Raw genomic sequence first — 26,355 nt, forward strand, 5'->3', positions numbered from 1 at the left:
TGGTGTGAGCTGCATTCATTTAAAATGTAGATACTTCTTTAGTTACACAGACTAATACGCTACCATAACATTCACCATATTGATTGCATACAAATGTATTTTTGTTACTAGGCAAGTCCATGGAAGATTTCTACCTCCAAATCTGTCTGATTTTACTAATAGATTGAATTGGGGGGGGGGGGACATTAATCCATACAACTCAGTGATTCTTCTAGTCAGACTAAAGGGGAAACAACCATTCAAACAATCAATCACTTTATTTATATCCCAACCTTTTGCAAAATAGTGATACTTAAGTCAGGTTAAAGAATAAAAAGAAACACAAGTAAAACACAGATAAAACATACAAAACATTAAAATAAAAATAATATTACACTATCTATAAAATTAAATCATATGGTCCAGGAAGAAGGAACCAACATTTGAGGGATGGAGTTACATTTCTTTGAAGATATTGCTTTGCATGTACTTTGAAATGAAACCCTTAAGTGGATGAGTAGGTTTCAACAATAAGAAGTACATTTGTACAGTTTAAGCTAGTGTTTCAACCTCACCTATTCCTGGAGATGCTGGATATACCTGCAATAACATATAATTAATTACTAGTCTTGTACATTTGTATAGGATCACTATCCATTTCTGTTTGTTTTATTCGTATGGCTCCATTTTAGTTTTTGAACTACTTTTGAAAATGGCGCCTTTCCGAATGGGATTTTTTGTCGCACATAAAAAATGAACATTTTTGTCCCATTTTCCACAATGGACAGGTGACCCTATACAAATGCTCCCCTTCCCCATAGTATTAGGGCTGCTACAGTTTCCCCCTTCAATTGGGAAACCTCCCTTGCATCACTGCTGCTCATGTCTCTTCATCTGAGATCCTTGGCATGGGGCTGGTGGCATGCCGGTTGCCGAGGCCTGCCCTCTACTGCCGCAGCAACTGTGCTTACCTGGTGCTTGGTTGCAGGCCCTTACAGCACTGCAAGTGTGTTGTGAAGGCCCAAACCGCAAATACCTGCTGTCAGGACCTACAACTGAGCATCAAGTAGTGTACCCCTAGAAGTGCTGGTGATCTGCAAAGCTCTTGTTTCTTTAATAAACTGACTGCCTTCTATTGGCTCAGAGTAAATTTAATCCTGAAATCAGGTTGGTCAGTGGATCGATGTTTGCTTGCATCGTCTCGTCCTGCCTGTGTGTGCATGTGTGTCAGTGTGTCTCTCCTTTTCCATGTGTCTGTCTGTGTGTGTATTCCTAGGGGCCTGGGTGCATGTGGGGATGGTGAGTGTGCAGGCAAGTGTGAAGATGCATCCCCACCCGCATGCGTACATGTCAATGTATGCAGACCCCCATGCCCACTTCCCTCCCATCCCAAGCTTGTCTATCCTCTTCCCCTATCACTCACAGCCTGGTATCTGACAACAAACTTGCAGTTTTCTCAGCAAACACTCAACCATCTTCCATAAGAGAGTGACATGCAAAGAGGTGGTGAGAGATGAGGAGGGGGGTGCCAAAGAACAGAAAAAAGAGGAAGAGAGAGAAAGAAAGAAAGAAAGAAAGAAAGAAAGAAAGAAAGAAAGAAAGAAAGAAAGGGGATGAGAGGCTGGGGGCAAAGGAAGAACAACTCCCTCGACACATATACCCTGAGCTCTTTTCCAAACAAAACTCTTTTATTTATTGATTGATCCACTTTCAAGAACATTATATTTCCCCCCTTCTCCCCCCCTAGTCCTGCTTTTGCCTCGGATGTTCCTGGATGTTTGTCTCAAAACAAAACTTACAACAGTTCCAAGCAAACCAGAGAGACCTCTCCACCTAAAGAAAGCAACACAGCCACCCTCCTGAATATAAGATCTCTCTTTAAAGGAGGAAAGTGAAATCTTGAGAATCCGGAGAACCCAAACCCAAACAAGTGTCTGCTGCCAGGGCTTGCAACCGAGCGCCGAGCAAGGAGCGCTCCTTATTTGGTGATTGACTGCAAGGCCTGGCAGGCCCACTGCCAGGGCCTTTCTGGACCCGCACAGTGGCTGAGCGGTGGAGGGCAAGCCTCGGCAACTGGTAAGCAGACAGCCTTACGCCAAGGATCTCCAATGAAAAGAACTCAGTGCACTCCCTCGTCTCTATAATGCTGAAAAGCAGGCTTAGAGCTGGTACGTGCTCCCACCTGCTTTCATATAGAGTTAATTGTCATTCAGGGAGGGGCCTTCCCATTCCATGCTGTCTGAATGGACAAAATGAAATGGAAACACGGAATAAACAAATGAGACAAATATCGGGTCCATGACTAATAATTACATTATATCAGATCAAGTAATTGGTGCAGTTTGTGCATAAGCTTTAAATATGCAGCAGCACTGTTTGCTGCAGAAACCAGGCTCTTCATATTCAAAATAGAGCCAGAAGTATCTCCAAACTGCAAATCTGAATCTTCTGGAGGAATGTGACCCCCATATACCACAGGCTGAATCCCTATTCCATTATTTGCCTTTTGACTGAGCAGGAGCACTTCTTTGATGGCAACCCACTGTGGGCAGGGCTGCCCACAGAAGAGCCTTGTGTTTGTAGTTCCAGTGGGCAAGCAGACAGATAGCTGAGCTTGTCAGCAAGTCAGGGCCTCTGTCTTGCAAAAACCAGGAGGTCTGCATAGAAGCAGATGTTGAAAAGCAGCAAGTAGCATCTTCCTCATTTCTATGGCCAACTGGTGTCTCCCCTTCAAGATGTATAATTTCACTATATTTCCACTTTAAATGATATAGAAACATCTATGGAATTCTGGGGTTTGTAGTCTCCAGTTTAGGTAAGATTATTAATTATCAGCCAGAAAGTTCACGTGAGTTCCTAAATGACATGCTGGCAGCATCCTATGTAACTCTGGGGTTTGTAACGTACTGAGGCACTTGAACTTCCTGGCTGATAATTGAAATAGTCTTACCTAAACTGGAGATTCCATAGGATAGAGACATGGCAATTAAAGTCATATTGCTATAGCTGTGTATTATGAGGGTGATAAATGTGATTTTTTTAAAAATACAGCTGTCTCATCAAACCAAACCCTCTAGATTATAAGTAATTTCTTAAGGTTAAGTAGGGTATCTGTTAAATATAGGATGGCTACCAAAACAGAAAGAGGCCTCAAAGGTTTAATGAAACAAAATGTCAGTTAGATCAAGTTTTAAGATCTGAATAGACAGAGTTTGGGAAGATAAGAGCAGATAAATTCACCACAGCTTCATATGAGCAATAGAGTAATAACCCATTTCATTACATCATGTCTATCTATCTAATTAACATACCTGGGTCATGTCCATAATTTATGTGGTTTTGTTATCAAATATTTTCTTACAATTCTTCTAAGATATTCAGTCAGTACTTTAGTTCCGAAAGCTCAAACTTTTTCTTTCTTCCAATGTGCTGTACTTGGAAGGGGCTTGACTACACTTTGATCCTAAGATATGTGAAGTTGAAAGCTAGAAGACAATGGTGCCACATTTACCTGAACCAGTGTCATAATTGGTGGGCACTCACTTTAATCATAAAAACATTTTCTTGCTTCAAATGTCTCATATTCTCATAAATAGAAACTTGTGTACAAGAATATGCATATTAGAAATATGCATATGAATTTTTATAAAAGACTTTACCTGGAGTCATAAACTGCTGCAAAAAATCAGAGAGAATAAACTTGAATATTAGAAACTGGGAAAGACTCAAGCAAAGACATGCCTAATATGTGTGTCTGCTGGCCTGTGATCAGATTACCCATTCACCTTAGCTCTCTTCTTTTCATTAATTGTGTATAGAGGATGCATTCATGGATACTTTATTATTTTAGACATGGCTGGCTGGTACTGAAGCTCACGTTAGTTCCAAAGAGTACAACATCTCACATTTTGTAAGTAACTTGATGTTTTGGTTTTTAAGCCTGTTCCTGGGGTTATTTGGGGTGCTGATTCAGCTCTAGTTTATATATATATATATAGTTATCATAATTTTCTATGGACAAGCAGATGAAGATATGTATATGTTTTGTATCTCAAAAAACTAGAGCTGATAGGGAAAACTGGTGCCATTATTTGAATCAGCACGTGAAATATACCCAGAAACAGATTTAATGTTTGAGGCACCAAAATGTGCAATTCAAGTCCTCTTTCTCAGTGTTTGGAAAATCTCAGGCCACATACCAAATGAGGGTCTTCCCAAACAACAGTAATATGTCAAAGACTGTATTAACACTTTGAAATATTACCGTTGTTTGGGAAGACCCTCATTTGGTATGTGGCCTGAGATTTTCCAAACACCGTGAGTGACTGTCTTCAATCTGGTTTAGAACCAGGCTCAGAACAAGAGTTGTTCTATGAGTATTGAAAAATAAGTTGAATCCAATTATGCTTTTTCATTCACAAAAAGGCTTTTGACTCGGCAGACAATTCTACTAAGAGAAAAATGGGGAGGTGTTATTTCCGATTTTATTTCCCTCTGTATTCTCTACACATCTGCTTTGGGGAACTGGGTAACCATTTAGGGTCCATGAAAAGTGCCCAAAGATGCAGAAAAGTGCCCAAAGATGCAGAAAAAGCACCTTCTTTTCTACAAGTGAGGGCCTCTGCTAGGTCAAACTTTTTGGGAGCATAATGGAGCAGGCTACAAACAGGAACTGGATGCAGTCCAGAGTTTACTATAAATGCCTGTAGGCTGAGCTGAAGAGTCAAGGGGAAAGAAGATATTCCTGAAAGTTAGAGAAAACTACTCTAGAAATATCTTAATTTGATATGGTTTTACCTCTTTTGCAGTGGCAGAAATGCCATTCCTCCTCCTCCTCCTCCTCCTCCTCCTCCTCAGTATTATTATTTCACTGTCACAATCTGTTGCAAGACAACATTTGAAAGGGTTTCCTCACATCCATCCCAATACACTTAATGTAAAATCTATATTAACAGGAAGAAGGTGGCTAATCTTGGCAGACTGCATGCAAAGAAGGGAACAGCTGCACAGCAGTCAAAGCCATATGGTGCTGCACATAGGTCTCCATGGGGGTTAGCCTGAAAAATGTGGGTCAACTGGCAGATGTACAACATTACTATCACCTCAGCCATACTCCAGCTGTTCTGGCCTAGACCTCGTTGCTGCTTTTTCATTGAGTGAAACACCACAAGAAAGATGAAATGAATCTATGTTTACAAAAATAAATAAAATAACAATAAAGGAAAAGTAATAATTGCCTAACCACCTCATCACAAAGGGCTAAAATCAGTGGCATGCACTGATTTTAGCCCAGGACACCCATGGAACCAGACGGCTCCCATCATGTGATGCCATGCCAGCTGCCTGAGTGAAGGAAGGCGGAGTCGATGCATGCCACTGGCAAGGCAACATGGCAGGGCTCCCATGTTGCCATTGGAATCCATTGGGGGGAAGCTGTGCATTCACGCTTCCCCAATCTGATCACCTTCAGCTGGAGCTGGGTGATGCGGGATGTGGGGTGCCAGGTTCACTATGCTCCTCTACAAAGCGTGCTGCCATACAATCTATGGGGGGAAGCCGTGTGCACCATGTGCACTCATGCTTCCCCCCATGTGATCATCCTCACTTGGATCTTGGCAATGTGAGGTGTGGGGCACCAGATTCCCCATGCTCCTATATGAACTGGAGCACCACCGGCCATCTAATGAGGTCTTTAGTGAACACATTCCCCTCTCGGCAGCAGGAGTATTCAACACAGTAAAATTATGGTTTGTGGCCATTTGTGCCAAAAGTGTCTAGAAAGTCTAGAGCCAACTTTGAATCTGAGACTTTGACAGTGTACCCCTTAAGCGATTGTTTTGTGTCTTCCCACCCCTGTTTACAGCCATTGTTGTTGAAATTATGGTGCTGCTGAAATTTGGTGTCACTTTCCTAAGAGAAGGAGACTAGCATAGACTATTTCTCTATGAAATTGGCATTACCTTGTACTAAAGAGCATCACTGCAATCACTACACTATGATTACTACACAATTACTAGGTCTACAGTTTTGAATATGTACAAAAACAAATCTAGTGTGTAAGAAACCACAGCAACACAGGGTGAAGGCATGGAACTTTCCTTGTCAAAGATGGACAGTTAGGTTGAATGGCTTCACTGCATTAAGATTTTGAAAAAAAATGTAAGTCCCTGTATATTCTGGAACCATTGTATAATGAGGAAGAGTCACCCCTATGTTAAAAGAAAATAGAATGCAAACATTGCTGCTGCCCTGAGGGCCTAATCCTTTATGGAGAAAAGTGGAAATGCCAGATATTTACTTAAAATGTCAACAAAATTAATTTCATTAGTAATATGGATGAACCTTCTAAATAGGGACAGTCAGCAACTATGACAGAGTAAGGCAGGAATGAAGGGGTAGGAGGAAATGGCCATATAAGGAGGTACGAGCAGGCCAGGAACACAGCCGATGGGTTAACACATGGTTTCCCTGAAATCATGTGTTTTGAGAGAAACGAAAGTAATGAAATGTAATACTGCACCACAAATATGCACCAATGGTTTGATATGTGGGCGGTCGTAAACTGAACCCACTGAATTGTATAAATAGACACTCGACCCTGTCTGCGGGGTTCTCCCTTTTCAGCATCTAGTTGTGCGTGGGATGAACCTCTGCAGCTGCAGGAAACTTTTAGTAAACTGCTTTCTTTGGAAAAAACCTCCAGTTGTCTGTCTCCTACTTCCACTGCGTCCGCACAGACACACAAGCCGAGAAGAGGGGAAGTCTGGTTTCCGCTACATTTTCTGGTGACCCCGACGTGATTCCACAATAAGACGGACCAGGAGATCGGAGACGGATCCCGTTGGCGGGACGGTCCCAACTCGGCGGTGGGGGCCAGAGGCAACTACCGTGAGACGAGAAGGGGCCCCTGAATATTGTAAGACCGGCTGCGGTACTTGCCTCTGATGCCAACGCCGGCCGACGGTGGGAGCCGCAACGACAGCGAGGTTCCAAAGAAACCAGGCAGGGAAAAGGATCCAGGGAAAAGTCCAGGGGCGAAGGTTGGTCCGACGTCTACAGCAATCTGGCAAGTATAGTGGTTAAAATGAGACACTAAGGGAACAGCGCCGGGGGGGACACAAAGGTTCCCAGGGAGGTATAAAGGGGTTCTGTCTTGTGATTCCTGACACACACCGTTGAGTGTCCAGGTGCCCAGTCCAAGGCAGTCCCCTCTATTAGGCAGGATGGGAGGCAGTGGGTTCAAATCCACCACCCCATTACAGTGTATGTTAGACAATTTCGGCTCAGTTGCAAGTAGAGCCGTAGAAGGAATTCCCCAGAGAACAAGACTTGTGAGGGTGCCCCAAGACCAAGTCGTGCAGGGCTCATGAGGAGTCGCAACTCCCGGGGAAAGGAAAAAAAAAAAAACTGTTTGATTTCTTTGTCATGTGTGGGGAATAATGAGTTTCAAGTTCTGCATGTTTCGTGGTAATATTGAAGTGAAAATGAAAAATGAGTCTATAGATTTACACAAAAAATGTTGAGCACAAATATCTAGAAATGTTTTATTACGGTTGAAAAAAAATCTGATTCGAAGAGGGTCTGTGTTAGTTTGCTTTTGCTGACAAGCTGCAGAGAGGCGAGAAAAAGGGAGGGAGTTAAAGTGGTGTTGAGGCTCAGAAAGTTTTTTTCCTTGTTATTTCTGAGGAACAAAGGCTGTTTTCTTAAAAAGTTTTCCTTTGCACCTGGGCCTCATGCCAAAAAGATAGTGGGAAAATCTTGGCAACAGTTCAAGGTAAAAACTCCCTGTTATTCTTGTTAAAACTCAGGCGAAATGCCCAGAGAAAGATAATGGAATTCCAGTGGACAGCCAAGGTCAATGAAAGCCGCTGTAAAAATGTAATGTGAATTTAATATGAAAAAAAGAAAGAAAGAAAATGATGATGTAAATGTGTGTATATATATTTATATTGGGGTTCTGTCTTTCACCTGGATTTTAAATCCTTGCTTTTGGACTTATTTTGGGACAACTGGGTGAGAATGTTTCATGAGCTGAGATAGAGTGTGTGACTTTATCTAAACAACTAACCACTAATCAGAATTCCTGTGGACCTTGTGTGAATGAGATGTATGTGTTGAATTCAAAATGCATAAAGAGTTATAAACAATGTTAGTAGATTTGTTCAGAAGCAATTCGGAAGCTGTAGATATTTTTTTTTGGAAAAAAAAAATGGTCTTAGGCTTGAAAAAAAAAAAATCCTTGTTTGAAAGAACAATGCTTCAGTGTTTTTAGAGAACATGGTGCTACAGACTTTAAACCCCTTACAGGTTATAGGGAAATGTTGGAGGTTCTTTTTTTTTTGCAGCACTTTGGAATACAAGGAGAGGAGTTATTGGTTGTAGAGACTTTGTATGGAAAACTGTCACAAGTTGGCAGTGCAAGAAAAAATATATATATATATTTGTTTTTGAAAAAAAATTGACCCCATATTCCTGACACAGAAGGATTAAGAACTGACATTGATTTTTAAATTTTTGATTGTCATTTTATTCAAAAAGGGAGCTAGTGCCCAAGTGATAAAAAGTTATCCTTTTGAGAACCAAAGACATGATATAATTGGCTACGTCTCATGTTGCTTCATAATAATTTTGTGAGATTTGGATTCTGGACTTTGTGATTTTGGCCCAACTCTTTCTAAAGGTTACGGAAAGGAAGGACTAGGACTTTTGTAAACGGGACATTAGATCATGCAAATAGGGGCATTTTTTCCATCGCCCCCAGCCTGGATTTTGCCAGATTTGAGAAGCGGCAGGAGGCTTTTCAACGTGTGTTACTAACAAATTTTGAGCTGTTCAACGAGTCGGTGTAAAAGGGGAATTGAGTAAGTTTAACACTGCAGCAGGACTGGAGTGGAAGATTGCATTGCAGCAAGTGGATACACGATTGTTAAATCGTTTGCGGAAAGGAAAAGAAAAAGATGCGGAGAAGAAAGATTTTGTTGGATTTCAAGACAGATGAGTGTGTTGTCAAAGGCACAGCCTCTGAGGAGGCCTGCCTTGGATGTGGGCGAAACGACTAGAGAGAGTGCTTCAAGAGCCATACAGCCTGGAAGGATGAGTATTTCCCTCCCCTTCTTTTCCCTCTCATTGTTTTTTGCTACAGGTCCTGAACTCCTGTATGGGATAAACCCAGAAGTCTATGAGACATGTTTATTGAGAGGCCTGGGAGGGCCTATAGGTGTTGCTGAGTGCTAAGGCTGTGATGGAGTGTGGCATCAGGCTGGAGGCTGTAAGGGCTGACCAACTCAACAACATACAATTTTCTATTTTGACCCAACTCTCCTGGATAGGACCTTTTGTAATGGGACATTGCAAATAATTCGGATTTTTGACGGATTTGAGAGACAATGAGGGACTTTTTCATATGCCATCTAACAACCTTGCTTTTTAAGCCAAAAGGAGGATATAGCACGGAGACAATGTGACAAAGAATAAAATAAGTTAACCATTGCAGCAGGACCAGAGTAAAAAGGATTACTGCAGATCGCGAAAGAAGGCCCATGGAGGAATCATTTCTCAAGAGGCCATGGAGGGGTCGTTTGGGAGCTGAATAGTGGCCTACCTGCCCCACCCGTGGAGAGACAAGGGATTTCAACAAGATTGGCTGAGACAAAAGTGATGCCGAACAGGATGATCGACAGATGGGTAATCCGTTCCCCCTCCCCCATTCTCTCTCACTGTCTTCCTGCTTTCTTTTTCAGCTTTTTTTTTTTTTTTTGGACTCCTGTTCCTAAATTGGAGATCCATAAGGCATTGTTACTGAGAGGCCTGTTTTCCAAAAATGGAGATCCATAAGGCATTATTACTGGAAGGCCTGTTTTGGAATCCAAAACAGTTTAAGTCTACCCCACCCACACGCTGGGTATACTAAGTATGACAGCTAAAGCCCTGTAAGAGATGGAGATTTTCTTTACAGACTTTTTCTTTACACAGAGACAATTCTTAGAGACTAGAGACTTGATTGGACAAAGAGACTTTCTTCAAATTAACTGAACATTATTCCTTTGATCAAGGAAGAGGAAACACATCCCCAGTTTGACTTTATGCCAAAGACTGAAAAGACCTGAAAGTTGGACATGTATGTGAATGGCCACCTCTGGCCATAGCAACAAATCCATCATCGGAAGAAGCCAAATGACTGGGCTAGATCAGAATTCTACTGTGGACTATGTCCTTTCTAAAACCTGATTAATATTTTTAATCCTCATGTGTTGTTTACCTCTGGTGATGAAACTATGTACAAATGCTATTCTGCGCTCATTTTCCACTGAAAAGATAGCTTGGCTGCAAGCTAGAAGGGATTGGAGGGACCCATAAGTCTGCTCATTTAGTTTGCTTCAGCTTTTGTATACACGCTTCGCAAAAAAAATAAAAAAAAAAATGGGGGAATAAGGCAGGAATGAAGGGGTAGGAGGAAATGGCCATATAAGGAGGTACGAGCAGGCCAGGAACACAGCCGATGGGTTAACACATGGTTTCCCTGAAATCATGTGTTTTGAGAGAAACGAAAGTAATGAAATGTAATACTGCACCACAAATATGCACCAATGGTTTGATATGTGGGCGGTCGTAAACTGAACCCACTGAATTGTATAAATAGACACTCGACCCTGTCTGCGGGGTTCTCCCTTTTCAGCATCTAGTTGTGCGTGGGATGAACCTCTGCAGCTGCAGGAAACTTTTAGTAAACTGCTTTCTTTGGAAAAAACCTCCAGTTGTCTGTCTCCTACTTCCACTGCGTCCGCACAGACACACAAGCCGAGAAGAGGGGAAGTCTGGTTTCCGCTACAAGAGTACCTACTAGACATGTGCATAATTTTTGGGAGTTTTGTAAGTTGGAAGGAAATTCGGAAGTTTTGTACATCCAAAGTGATATCTGACACGTTTGTGTGGCCCACACCAAAAAACTTTACAATCTAAACTTACCTAATACCTTTTCATTTGCATTTTGTAAATCTCAGAAGGCTCCCTCCCAAAGTCAGCTTGATCTTCATTTTCATGGCAAGCATAGCATAGCAAAGCAAAAGCTCTCATTCCTCTGTAGATTAATGGCTTCTTGCCATTAAGAGCAGGAAAAATGGAACAGAATTTATTGGGAAAAGCGCAGAACCCTGGGAAATCTAGTTTGGGAATGGAGGTGCCCTATGCCAGAGAATTCAAAAGGCTCTGCCCTATACTACATTTCCCAGAATGCATCAGCATCAGAAAGCTCCAATCTGGCTAGGGCAGAGAGAAATGTGTCCCTCCCTAACATCAGCCAGCCAGAGTCCCAATGAATTGTTGAATCTGCAAAGAGGAGGACTGACTAAAAAGTAAATCTCTGTGTTTGGCTGGGAACAAATCCCTAAATGGATAACCCCATAGGGATCCATTCTAACTCAATAGGAAAAGCATATTAATGTTTAGAGGCTGGGTGGCCATCTTTCAGGAGAGTTTGGATGGTGTCCTTCTGCCTGGAAGAAGGGGGTTGGATTAGATTACCCTTGGGGGACCCCTCCAACTCAATAGGGAAAGCATATTAATTAGTTTAGAGCTGTGTTTCTCAACCTGGGAGTCAGGATCCCTGAGGGAGTCATGAGTGGGTGTGAGAGGGGTCACCAAAGACCATCAGAAAACACATATTTATGATGGTCTTAGGAACCGCTTTGGCAGAGAAGGCTGAAGATCTCTCCACCTGTCCTTCTCCCAAATAACAAAATCAACCCCACTCCAACCCACCAGTATTCAAATTTTGGCGTATCGGGTATTTGTGCCAAATTTGGTCCAGATGCATCATTGTTTGGATTCACAGTGCTCTCTGGATGTAGGTGTCAATTCCTCTCAAATGCCTCTAGTATTTTCTGTTGGTCATGGGGGTTCTGTGTGGGAAGTTTGGCCCAATTCTATTGTTAGTGGAGTTCAGAGTGCTCTTTGATTGTACATGAGCTATAAATCCCAGCAACTACAACTCCAAAATGTCAAGGTCCCCCCCCCCCCCCCCCCCAAACTCCACCAGTGTTCACATTTGGGCATATTGATTATTTGTGCCAAGTTTGGTCCAGATCCATCATTGTTTGGATTCACAGTGCTCTCTGGATGTAGGTGTCAATTCCTCTCAAATGCCTCTAGTATTTTCTGTTGGTCATGGGGGTTCTGTGTGGGAAGTTTGGCCCAATTCTATTGTTAGTGGAGTTCAGAGTGCTCTTTGATTGTACATGAGCTATAAATCCCAGCAACTACAACTCCAAAATGCCAAGGTCCCCCCCCCCCCCCCCCAAAATCCACCAGTGTTCACATTTGGGCATATTGATTATTTGTGCCAAGTTTGGTCCAGATCCATCATTGTTTGTGTCCACAGAGCTCTCTCCAAAATTTGTGCCAAATTCCCAGTGAATGAAAATACATCCTGCATATCAGATACTTACATTACGATTCATAACAGTAGTAAAATTACACTAAAGAAGTAGCAACGAAAATAATTTTATGGTTGGGGGTCACCGAAACATAAGGAACTGTATTGCAGAATCAGTGGTTTAGAGGCTGGATGTCCCTCTGTCAGGAGAGTTTGGATGGTGCTCTTCTGCTTGAAAGAAGGGGTTTGGGTAGATGGCCCTTGGGGGGGCTTCCAATTCGATTTTTTTTTTCGTGTCAGGAGCAACCGGAGTTGCTTCTGGAGTGAGAGAATTGGCCGTCTGCAAGGACTTTGCCCAGGGGACGCCCAGATGTTTTTTGATGTTTTTACCATCCTTGTGGGAGGCTTCTCTCATGTCCCCGCATGGAGCTGGAGCTGATAGAGGGAGCTCATCCACACTCTCCCCAGGTGGGATTCGAACCTGGCAGCTTTCAGGTCAGCAACCCAACCTTCAAGTCACTTAGTCCACTACGCCATCTGGGGGCTCCTTCCAATTCAATAGGAGAAGCATATTAATCAGTTTAGAGGCTAGATGGCCATCTGTCAGGGGTGCTTTGATGGTGTACTTATTTACTGTGATTTTTGTTCCTGGTTTATAAATGTCAGTTCCTAATTGGTTCTATCCTAAAAACATGGGGAAAGCTTATTAAACCGCAAAACATTGTCTTTGTGGGAGGGACATCATGCTATAGCACATTTTGCTTTGTTGAGTCTCCACCAATGTAATGTAGTCTGTGCCACAAAAGTAGTTTCCAGAGTAGAACAACTACTTTTGATGTAAGGACTGAACAATTAAATAGGAAAGAACATTTTCAAACTAGGAACATATTTTCTTAATTATTAAAATGTTGTTTATAAAAACTTTAAAAATTACCCAAAAGTCAGTGGATAAGTGAAATGGTCTGAAATTTGGCGAACTGACAGTGGTAAATGGGTTCTACCATTGTAGCAAGTTTCACCTCAATAGCTTTAAAAATGAGGGAGAAAGGAGCCCCTGAAGTTCCCCAATTATAGTAATTTATGTGCAATTACTATAGCGAAATAGTAATGAAATTTTGCTACTCTCATTATAGTAAGAAAATTCCCACTAAGTATTCTTTAGAAACAAAATGCCAGCACCCTCCCCCTTTTGTAATGACTTTTGAAACATGTTTTAATCAAGCGCACATACCCAGTACCTACACTACCCAATTTTGGCAAGTTTGGCAAGTTTGGACCATGTGTTGTGGAAGACTTTCATGGCCGGGTTGTTGTATGTCTTTCGGGCTGTGTGGCCATGTTCCAAAAGTATTCTCTCCTGACGTTTTTCCCACATCTATGGCAGGCATCCTCAGAAGTTGTGAGGCAAGTTTGGACCACTTTGACTATCCTGTCTATATCCCATGCAATCCTAGGAGGTGTGGAGAATTTCCTAGTGAGCTGAAATCCACTTTTCTGAACTTTAGACCAATGAAGTTCCCTTAAATTTCCTTTCACCAATTTATTTATTTATTTATTACATCACTTCTACCCCACCCTTCTCACCCATCAGGGGACTCAGGGCGGCTTACAATATAAACATATACATCAGAAAACAGTTTACATCAGATTTAAAAATCCATCAAAATTAAAAATTAAATAAAAATTAAAATATACATTAAAATCTACATAATTATACATTTAAATAAACATTTAAGGCACTTTTCATGTCCAGGTGGGGGTCTGTCAGTGAGTCATATATTCATATCGCGATTCTGCTGCCACTCATGCTCAAATGCCTGATCCCATAACCATGTTTTTGTTCTCTTTTGGAAAGACAGGAGGGAGGGAGAACTTCACTGAGCAAGAAATAGGATGCAGCAAAGAAAGTTAGAGCAGTGTCAAAATTCTGTTGCTGCATAAAAGAGATAAGGTCTTACTTGTACAAGTGATTTGACACCTGTGGCATTCCACTTGTGGCACATCCTATTTTCTTTTGGATTGGCTTCTACAATTCAGTCAATGTGAGTTTTTGAGATTGTCCGCTAGGCCTGGGAAAATGTTTGCATATGTTAACCAATGAGCTCTTTACATCTTTAATTACTTCTTTTACATTATAATTCTTCTTGTACAAGTGATTTCCATAACAACAAAGGGTGCTCTTTGCATTTGTCACATTGTTTAGTTTGTAGCTTCCCAAAGCCTTGAATACACTTATGACTTTCCTCAAGCTGTCCCAGAAACATTGACAAGGGCAAAGCTAACAATAGTTACTAAAATTAGCAACAGGACATTTTTTTGTTTAAAAATAAAAGCTGGCAATGCTTTGAAAGTTGTTGCTTGTGAAGTCCTGGGAATTTAGCTAATTGTGCTGGCATACTTATGTACAGTAATTACAGCAAACAAAAGTTGCACACAGGAAGGTGTATGGCCTTTAAAGGCTAATCTCAAGCATGCAACACCCAGGTGTACCGTCCCCAAATCCTGTAATGTAAACAGTAGCCTAAATCCTATTTAGCAAACAATGGGATTTAGTTATATAGAGTAATGAAAACACATCAATTTGCTACATAGCATTGTACAACAGTATTTCAACTCATCCAGATTTAGCATTTTCTAACTACAAGATGCTCATTCATCTCTGAGGGACTTGCTTGGTACAGAAAAAGAATCAGTTCAATTGGGGTAAGTGGAATCATTTATTCCCCAGATTTATGGATTTATTAGAGTCTAATTCTCAAGAGCACAATTTTTCCAATCATTCGGAATGAAATAGTTAAACGGGGGGGGGGGGGGGGGCAAGATCCTGCATAGGAGATGTAGGTATAATGACATAGTTACCATCTTTTCCTCAATCTGACCACCTCCAACGCATCTTAAAAGCCAGGCAGAGTCCCCCACCAAATGAGTTTTGTAATGCTAATGAATGGGCACTGAAGGTTAGTGAATCCAGCTCCCTCCCACTAGCACCATGGTGCAACAATGAGTGAAATGACACTGCTGTGCGGACTTGTCCCAACTATTCATAGGACAGCAACTATCTGGAAGAAAGACTCACCATCCTTTACTGCTGAATTTGCCAGTGCCACAGAACTTCTTTAGTTGGTGTGGTTGCTTGGATATTGGGGGCACTTGCATGAATAGAAAATGTCTAAGTGCATAAGTCTATCTTACAACATTGTAAATACTGAATAGGCTATCAACCAGGATTTTTATTCCTTCCTTTCACAGACATTTGTCACTTTTTGGTCAGCTGATTTTTGGCACTTAGTTGTAGGCCTGGCTTGCAGGGCTTACAGGCAAGCGCTAAGTGCTCGATGCTCGTAGGTCTTGCAAACTGGGCCAATGAGCATTGAGTGTTTGGTGCTCGCCTGCAGGCCCTGCAACCTGAGCCTATGAGACATTGAGTGCTCGATGCTTGTCGGCCTGGCTGCAGGGCCTACAAATATCAAGCACCTGGCACTTGGCTGAAAGCCCTGCAAGCCAGGGCCTACAGTCAAGCACTGAAAACCAGCTGATCAAATGGCTACCTCTGCATTTTGTTTCACTGTTTCTTTTGTTCCCAATTCTGTGCAACCCAAATGGACAAAACAGTACAAAACCAAAAAGGAAACAGATGAAACAGGATTTGGGCCCTACTCTAGTAAATACCCTTCCTCTGTTTTTCATATATTCATATTGTACCTTCTTTGTTCCTCTTGTCCTATGGATATCCAGTTGCATGAATATTTGATTTGAATATTTGATGATGGGGAGATAGCGCGGGCTACAAATAAATCATTATTATTATTATTTGATAGGGTTTTGGAACTTGTAAAACACGGATGGGGGATAACTGGAAAAAGCAAATTGCCACTGGAGAAATGGGTTAACAAGCACATACATTGCTTGTGTTCTAAACAGCCCTCTTCAAAATCTGTAGTTGATTAAAAAACAATTTTATAGATTAGTTGCACACCTTTTGTGTAATACACCTTTGATTCCCAGACACAGAGTAAAGGTTTCAACATTCAGTGAAATTCGTTATGACAGCTGGAAAATATCCATCTAGGTGTACAATATATAATCACTAGACTTACTTGTCATGTAAATTATTGCCTTTGAAGACTATGTGCATCACACAGGTCATAAAATAGCAATTTCTGGGATGAATCATGTCAGAGTAATTACCTTCTATTAATCTGAAATATATAACACTTGAAGGTCCACTTTACTGTTGCCTTTATAAACACAGTTTGTCTTAAGATAAGTTACTTGGTACTTTGGTAAGTAATTTGAGCTAAGGACTGGAAATTCAAATAAGTTTGAAATCTAAATGATAACAGTTTGAGATGTCCAAAATAATTTGGTTTGGTTTTAAAGGTAGACTGAATAAATCCAAACTGCATTATATGGCAGTGTAGATAAGACCTGAGATGTTCTGATACACATATCCATTTCCATTAGAGATTTCAAAGTGTCACATTTCCTCTTTTCCTGCAAGACTATAATTTTATCCTATAGGAAAGAAATAATTATGAAATCTGGCATAGGAAAAGGCTAATATATATTTATTGCATCATTATTCCATGGGTTGGTCAGCAAACATTCCTCTTGAGTTCAATGTTTGCCATCAAATCTTCAAAATGTCGAGACCACACAACAAATACGGATTAAACTATGAGTAGCTTTTATTACTGTTACCAAATTAAACTTTGTGATTTGTAGATAATTCTAAAGGACAGCATGAACTTGGTGTGGATAAAGCTGAGGCAGTGGCCATCCCAGACCTACTCCTCAGCTAATTTGGGAGAAACACCAGGATCCCTGGCTGAAATAATCCTGGGCAACCATTAAGGGAAAAATAATGGAGAATTCTTCCCCAAGGATATTGAGGCCAGATTCTCCCCATTCCTATGCCATTTCCATTTACCCTCACCTCAGTTATTTGAACCACAGGTGAGGGTTTCCATTACTGGCCTACACACAAAGGGGGTGCCTTAGTTGCCTTAGGGGGTGCTTTACATTTACATACACCAAAATGTAAATACCATACTATTTTCTTCATGTGCCCTATTTAAAACCGCAACTTCCCAAAACACTCTCTTTGAACAGTGTAGGATAGGTGAAAAAGCCTCCTAAAATATAGGGGAGGGGGATTCCTACCTGACCCCGAAGGCAACAAATTAATTATATTGTCACTGGGCAAGAGGGTGGGTTAGCTTGCCGCTCAGAATGAGCTCCAGGGGTGGTTGCTGCTCCTGCAGCCCCGCCCCTAGAAAATAGCTCTGGCTGGAGCTATTTTCTTTAGTCTCTTCTTCGGCAGAGGTGGCAAAGCACTTCCGCCTCCAGCTGCACGTGGGGAGGGAAGTTAATTCTATGCCTCTTTTTTTAATGCCCTGTTCTGTAGTATCGATGTAGGTTATTTTCATTTTGCATGTGCATTTTTAGAATCATCTATCTGCCAGTCTTCTTTTCATAGTGTGTCCTGTTAATATGGACACATCTTCCTAAAGAAGCATCCAGCTGTGATATCATCTTTCAAAGCAGTGCCTCTCTGCATAGCGGGGAGCACCACGTAGAGAGCAAAAAGCTCATAAATGCATGTGTGAAGCTGGTCTTGTTTCTGATTCATCACTCCAAAAAGGATAATCCTTTCCTAGTTGGCAGATTAAAGATTCTGTTGGTGCTTAAGCAGTTGAAAGAAATCAGTTATTTGTGTGTTTGCTTTAGAATGCTGAAGGTACATAGTGAGAGCTGGACTAATTAAATTAACATTTGGCTTTGTCTAACATGCTATTTCACTGTCTAACTCTCTTTTAAATCTGGCCAGTGCTAGTGGTAATTTATCTCCATTCCAACATTGGCCTTAGTACAAATGACAATATGTGAAAGTTATTACGATTGGTTGCAGCATGATATCCAACATTTCACAGATGAAAAGAAAGACACATGTGACCAAGCAACATCAGATATTTGTCAAGATAGCAAAATATTAATACCATAAAAACAGAAGGTAAAAGAGGCTGTAGCAGTTTACTTTTGCGTGAGCCTAGAGGAAGGACATGATTCTTCCCCCTCCTTTCCCCCCTGTTGAATTGAACTCAGTTTACAGCAATTGGAGCAATCCAAGGACAAAGAAGGAAAGGAGGAAAGCGAGAATTTGGGGCATTGTAACAGCAGTTTAGAAAAAGGGACAGCAGAGAATTCCTCAAGATTGTTTAAGCCAAACAGGGACATTTGTAGGCTATGTTGTAACTCTTTTAGTAGCTGAGTTCATGAAAGCTGGGTGCCTGAGAAACAGAGAAATGACTAGGGTCAGGAAAGAAATACATTTCCTTTTTAATTCTTTTTCATTTCTCCCAGGATTGTCAATGGAATGGAGTGTACCTTGACCCTGAAGTCGGCATATATACACCTCTTGCAATAGGCTTTGGAGCTGGAAAAATACACAAATTTGGTGTGTGTGTGTGTGTGTGTGTACACACACACACACACACACACACACACAATATTATGACTAAATGTTATGGTAGATTTGAAACATTCACATAACACATGCTTACATTAAATGGAAAAATCCATATGCCATATACAAATATATGCACAAATGCATACATTTCAGAAAATACATACCAAAAAGAACATGTAGGACAGGGAAAGACTCTCACAATCTGATCCAGATATGGGAATGGAACATGAATGCTTGTGACAAAATGAGAGACTCATTTAGAACAAGTCTGACAGATATTCATATCTCCACATAGGATTGTGCCCACTCACTCTCTGCGCTCACTAATGCTGATCTATGTCCTGGATCACCTTGTAATATTTTTTTCCCCTTTTTCTCCAGATCATGGATGGATTCAAGGAGATGGGTTTCCCTCATTGTGTGGGCACTGTGGTTGGGACTCATATTCCAGTCTCTTCCCTCCCCCTCCCCCTGCAGTCCGGAGAGCTTACAAGTTCCTAAACAGAAATAACACCTTCTCCTTTGTATTATAGGGAACCACGGATCACATGGGGTGTTTTATAGACATTGAATTAGGTTATTCAGGGAGAAGCCATGATGCACACATTTTCCGATACTCTACATTGTATCATACAATGAAAGAGGGTGCATTCGTACCAGGCAATCCTCCAAGTTATGCTTCATGGTGTGCAGGTGCCACCTCTTCTACTAGGAGATGGGGCCTACCCTCTTAGAAAATGACTTATGAAGCCCTATGTGGGAAACTTAAATGAAAGAAAACAGGCATTTAATCTGTCTTTGAACAGGGCTAGAAATGTTGTTGAAAGGACATTTGGCTGGCTCAAGTCCAGGTGAAGCTGCCTTTCAGCAATTGTGTTTTCATGTGTCTTCACAACATCTGTGAAAGTAGAGGGGAAGTTCTTTGCTCAGACGAAGAGCAGCCTAATGAGCTCATTCTACCATTTTCTAGGGACCCTTTTCACAATCACTGCAATGCTCAAATTTACAAGGGAGAAATTCTCTCATTGAGGAGTAAGAAATTATTACCTTATATACTCGAGTATAAGCCAACCCGAATATAAGCTGAGGCACCTAATTTTACCACAAAAAACCTGGGAAAACATTGAGTCCATTATAAGCTGAGGGTGGTAAATTTCAGAAATAAAAATAGATACAGGAAACAGTCTGCATTCAAGGGGTAAACATTTTTGTACATTTCCTTTGACACTTTCCTAACACAGCATTAGAGTTAGTACTTGAGTCTCCTTCATTTGGCAAAAATGTCAAAACCTTTGGTTGAGCGGATCCCTTTTTTTTTTGGACATTTGTGTTTCTTTTGGCCCCTAAGCAGGGATTTCCTATGTTGTATATGGTATTGGTACTGCTTGTTGAGGCAACAAGACTTCTACTAATATCTGAAACACAATAATTCAGGAAATTGGTTCTTCAAAGGACATTTGATAGAACTGAGCTTCTGTACTGTTACCATCTTTTGAATAACTTTGATAGACTCTATTAGCTATCCCTATAAAGAAATTAAAAGCATTCTTGAAGGATGCTGCCTCCCTACACTCATTTTCAAGTTGTAACATCAGAACATGATCCCTATCTGCTCTTTAAATAATTTGTTTATAGTAGTTGTTCTACTTGTCCCTAGAAATTCTTGCTTCTTAGGAGGTGTGCTCCATAACGGATCATGTAATGTTTTCACCACACCAGCCCCCAAAATTAGTTCTTGCCCTTATTTGCCTTAGGCATGTTCCAGGAGACAACATTCCTCTGCAGAAGGGTCTTCTGCAAAATCCACAAGGAGATTACAGTAACAAATAACTCAAATGTATTCAATTGGAATGAAAGTGAAGCACAATCAACATTAGAGTATTCATTGCTTTTAATTACATGGATAACTGTAGTTATTCAATATAAGTTATAAATATTTCTTTAAAGTGGTATTACAGGTTACCATTGGACATTTACTGAACTCTTAAATGGCATTTCATTACACGTACAGTTATTTTAAAATGTTTTATAGCTCCATGTACCTACAATTGGCTAAAAAACATTACCTTTCTCTGCCAGTAGCCCGTTATCACCAAATGTGACTGGACTCTACCCTGTTAATGCAGGTGGAGTTCCACATGTTTGCTGTATGTAATCTTCACCAGCAGATGAAACTTTGATGAAAGACATATTTTTTTGCTTGGCACAAGGATTACCTTCCTCTTCTTGAGTTCCTGGAATGAAATTTTTTTAAAAAAATAGTTAACATGATAGAAATGTAAGTGTTTAGTTAGTACTTGATGAAGAACATCACTTGAAGTGAAAACATGTGAAAAGGTGTATTCAGTATATTTATTTTATAAATTTATTATATTTATTAAAACAAATTAATATATACCTTTATTATTTTTTATTTTAGAACATTAATATAATACTATATCTTCAACCAGGATTTGACTTGCATCAATACTCAGAAATGGGCTTAATGGGGCCTCCACTCCTGAAGATCCTTCAACCATGAGGGCAATGAAGTTGGTGATATTTCTGCCAATGTTAAGGGCAAAGTCCTTCATAAATGATGTGGCACTACACTCACGTCACTATGCAAAATATTCTTGAGTTCCTTATAAAAAGGGCACATTCTCTACAATTACAACTTATTTTGATGAAGGCAACAACAAGTTTATATTGGAAAATCTTTGTTTTCCCATCACATACCTCTGCTGTTCTAGGATGCCTTCTGGCTCCCATTGCTATTTTTGGTGTATGAATTTCAGTGGCCCTCCAATCCATTTTTTTGATTTGGTTGCCAAAATATTAATTTTAGCTCCGGGGAAGATCTGGCTAATTTTCAGCAGTGGGGGAATTTCCGAGGCCCCCCTTTCCATCATTTTTAGGCCATCTATCTCAATAAAACACTTTTCTGGGATCGTTTATCCTCATATCCTTGAATAAGACCCGGGTTAAGGCATCAAACTTAAGAAACCACCGTTTCTGGAATCTTTTCTCCTTATATTCTTCAATAAGATCTGGGTTAAGGCATCAAACTTAAGAAACAACCCTTTCTGGGATCATTTGCCCCCAACATCTTTTCAATGAAGCTGTGTTAAGGCACCCTTTATTAACACTTATTTCAGTGGGAGCCACACCACTTAAAGGAGCATTAGCCATTCTTTTAAAAGCATATAAATTATCAGTGTAAGTGTGCTATATATGGATAACTTCCTGGCATCAGAAACTGGAGAACATCCGGCAAGGTCAGAAAGAAGGTGAGTATAAGTTGAACAGAAAAAGGACAGTCTAGAAAGTGTAAAATGGTCTATCTTCCACCTGTTCCTTCCTGTGCAAACACATGTATCTGATGTGTAAGCTATGCTGCATCTTTTATATCTCCAATGGAGAGTAGGCACTGCTCTAGGAGTCATTTTGGGTGAAAAATGTTTTATATAAACATAAGATAAAATCCTTCTCTGCTATATCTGCTGTTTATCTTTCTAATCAGACTTGTAACTATAAATATGGTTTCTGACTATCAGTTGTTTGGTTTGATGGCCGTTCATGACATTTGGAACAGAGCATTGCCTTGTGGGGCTAAAGCTCTGATGGGAGACTTGAAACTTAAAAACCTTTCTGCAGCCACCAACGTTATTCTTTCTGACTCATTCATTGAAGAAACAAGGGGGAAAACACATTCTGTGCATGTGAAAGGATATTTTTTTACTCTGATTGGTTAAGGCAGCTATGGCCCTCTACCTTTAATAGCAATATATATAGAGAGGGAGAGGATTCGTTCACTTAACATATGCTTCCCCCACCTCTATTTTTTTTTCTTTTTGAACAAGAAAAACTGGCATTTGATAACAACAAAAAATCCCAAGGGCAAACCAGATTTTGATATGTTATATTCACTGACCTTCTGAAAGGAGCACAGATTATTTTGAATCCATGAAATTTAATGCAAAAAATATTCTTTTCCTAGCACTAAAACTTGAGAAAGATAGTTTATGCAAAATTAATTACTCATCCCAAATGCTATGATCCATAAAGGTGTATTTAATTTTAATTTATAGAGAAACATAATATTTTAATAGTAATTACCATCTTTGTTATCATTATTCTATAGATTGATTGACAGATTAATCATTCACATCTTTGGTGTACCAAACTATATATTGGTTTAATATCTCAGTTGTGCATTCGAACAGTGTCTAATACAGGGGTCCTCAAACCTTTTAAGCAGAGGGCCAGTTCATAGTCTCTCAGATTGTTTGGGGGGGGGGGGGGTGGCCTACAGTTTGAAAACAAAACATGAACGTATTTCTATGCACACTGCACAAATTTTAATTGTAGTGCAAAAATAGAATAATACAATATTTAAAACATTTAGCTGGTGGAAGTGGTGATGATGCTAGTACCACTAGGACTGCAGTCCCAGCTGCCAGTTCGTGTTTCTTTGGTGAAGGCTGGGCTAGATCTGCCTATAGAGTTAACGCAGGAGGATAAAATCTTGGAATCTGAAGGGGGGGGGGGGACTAACAGAAGTTGTTTTCCTCCTGTGTCTCCCTCTGACTCCCCAGCTGGCAGTGAGCAGGATGAGGGTCCTATCAACGAGGCTGTATCTCCAACCCTCCACCCCCTTACCCCACCCCCATGCCAGGCCAGGCAAACATGAGGAAAACATGCAGGTGTTCATCTGGATAACAGATCAAACCAAATAAGAGCACATCTCACTGCCCAGACTGCTCTAAAGCCCCAGCATAATCCAAAGTTTCCAGCAAACTCTGGAGCATTCCCCAACTGTTCCCCAAAGCAAACCAAAGTCAGTTTAAAGCAAGAAAACAAACAAAAAAGTCACTGTGCACCATGGGGACAATCAGCAGCCTATTCACAGTGAGAACAAGGTTATTTGCCAGTGTAGACAAGCCCCCTGATATACCTGTTTGATTTGTTCAAGTTATAGAAGAGAAGCTCTTACTTTTGGAAGAGTTGTGTTGATCTCAATGGATCTCCTCTATCATTGACAAAACTTGGATTCAACTACTGAGTTCAATGAGTGAAATGAGAATAGAATTGTAGCTGAAATTGCCTATAAAATTGGGACCCATCCCTTTATCTCTGTCTAAAACTTGGCTGTCCTGATCCCTTTGAGGAGATGAATGCTTGGAACCTTTGTGCCAATTGGAAAGAAAATACAGACGTCACAGCTGCAGCAGAGCAGCTGGGACTTCTACTGAAAGCAACAGGAAATGAAAATAAATGGGAATCATGCAACCAAATGATATAATAATAAAATAGGAACAAGATTTTTAATGAATAAATAATAAAATGCAGTAAATGTAATAATGAAAAATTAACAGGATTTTAAAAATAAAAAATATTTTACAGACCTCCTTTTCTTGATACCTCCTGATTTTTTCTAAGCCAATTTCTCCAAAACGGATACACCATTGTTTGTGCTGTACCACTTGAGGTGGCAAACAGAGGTTTTTCTTTTTTTGTCCTCAGTTTCTAACAAAGAGTCCTTAAGGGTTCCTGTGTCTGGGATCCTAGAATGAAATTGCAGGGTGAAACTATTATTCTCCATTGTGCTTCTGACTGGCTCTCACAATTGAAAGTCTTGTGCCTACAATTTACATTAATAAGAAAAATAAAGGATGAATTGAAAAAGGTGATTTTTTTTCTGGTATTGCAAACTGCAGGTATGAAAAGCCAACATGGATTACAACCACAATGGGTTCAATATATATCTTTCCCTTATGCCCTTGCCTTAAGGCTCCAATGTAGACTGAGGATGATGGACCTATCTGCAATGCTATATAATGCATCTTGAAACTGCATTATAATGCAGCTTGAAACTGCATTATGTGGTCAGTGCATATGGGCCTATGTTATTTATAATTATCCTGCATTCAAGGCCAGAATTACAGAAGAAGAACCGTCCTCTGCTGTCACTTTACTGATGACATCCTGGCACAAAAGCAGAAGTGATCCATTGCACTAAGGTAGTTAGTAGAAATGTAGCAAGATGGGAAGCTATTGGATAGTTTTACCCATCAATAAGTAGGGATGGGAGAGTTGTTTAATGTTTAGGGGAGTAATAGGATGCATATGGCATTATGTAATGGGGACCATCACCAAAGCTAATGGTCCAGTTGTAATGCTGATTTGCCTGCCTTGTAGTGTGAACCCATATAAATCAATGCCTTAAGTTAATTATGACAAAACTTAAGTTCCTCTAATTTCAGTTGCTTCTGGTTTAGATGCTCTATTCTGTTATCTAAACATGTTCTCAAAACATGCAAAGAGGAGAACATGTCAGCCCCATCTCCCTCATCTTCAATATGATCACGTAGAACATGATGAACTTGAGTAGGAGAATTTCCCCCATGCATCAATATTTCACATACATGGACTCTTATCTGCTAAAAAAACCACCCACACACCCAAAAAACCCCAGATGCCTACATACTGAAGAAGTTTTTATATTCAGATTCAACCCTCTCAATGTCAGGAGAGTGGCAGAAGTGAATGTAGAGACAGCCTGCCCTCTTTGTTTACATGTGGATTGAACATACTTCAATAATAGCATGGGGCTTCAACATATAGCAGTTAGGGATTCCAGATCTCAGAATCTGATTTGAGCCTCAATGTCTAGACCTTCTTTTCCAGCCCTCAGGGAGAAGAAGGAATCTCTGGGCAAAAGTGCTATCTTGCAAAGTATAAGTGCAATCATTTTCTATTTGTATGTATTCCACATTTGTTAGACATGATGTTTCTGATCTGAATAGCTTAGCCTGTGCAACAATGGTTGATAGTTATGTTTGTTATGTCATGCTTTATGATAATATGAAGGGCTATCCCTTGTAATGTTATTCATGTAATATCACCATGGTTCTCTCCCTTTGCCCTATACCTAAAGTCTTGATCTCAAGGCCTGGGTTAGTGAAGCCTTGACAACTCTAGTCTTAACTCATCCCTTTATTTGCTTTAAAAGTGTTCTACTTATTTGTTCTATAGACATTGAATTTTTAAAGATCAAACTGTGGACTGCAAATGACGTATTATCTCTGGAAGCTTTCAAGGGAAACTCAACCTTATCGTATTCAGCAAAATAAAACAAAGTGGCACTGACAAGATACTATCCCAAATAATTATAGTTTCCATTCAAGTTTTTGACAAAGACTAATGCTGGAAACTACAGGGAGGAAAATTACGTTATTCTTGCTGACTAAAGTGCTATATCCGTTGTGAAAAGCAACAAAGAAACAGGAGGAGAAATTATTCAAAGGCAATTAAAGATTTCCTGTTAAAAGTTTACTACTGCTGGGACAAAGCTAGAAGTGACTTAGGAGGTATGTGAATAACGTCTCCTACATTTAACAAAGATGGAATAGCAACTCTCTGTGTAGGGCTGGATCTACACTGCCTTATATCCCAGGATCTGATCCAAGATTCTCTGCTTTGAACTGGATTATATGAATCTACCCTGCCAGATAATCTGAGATAAGAAGATAATCTGGGATCAGATCTTGGGCTA

The 26,355-nt window shown here is 40.3% G+C and overlaps 1 long non-coding RNA gene across 1 annotated transcript in view; it reads left to right on the plus strand.

The window, feature by feature from the left end:
- Nucleotides 1-2,001: 2,001 nt before the first annotated feature.
- LOC134297884 (uncharacterized) overlaps nt 2,002-26,355 on the plus strand; it is a 95,375-nt gene continuing 71,021 nt past the window's right edge. Inside the window, exon 1 of the long non-coding RNA XR_010004788.1 lies at nt 2,002-2,055. This is a non-coding gene — a long non-coding RNA (uncharacterized LOC134297884). The remainder of the gene's footprint in view (nt 2,056-26,355) is intronic.

Source organism: Anolis carolinensis, chromosome 3 (genome assembly GCF_035594765.1).
Source record: "Anolis carolinensis isolate JA03-04 chromosome 3, rAnoCar3.1.pri, whole genome shotgun sequence".
Classification (NCBI taxonomy): domain Eukaryota; kingdom Metazoa; phylum Chordata; class Lepidosauria; order Squamata; family Dactyloidae; genus Anolis; species Anolis carolinensis.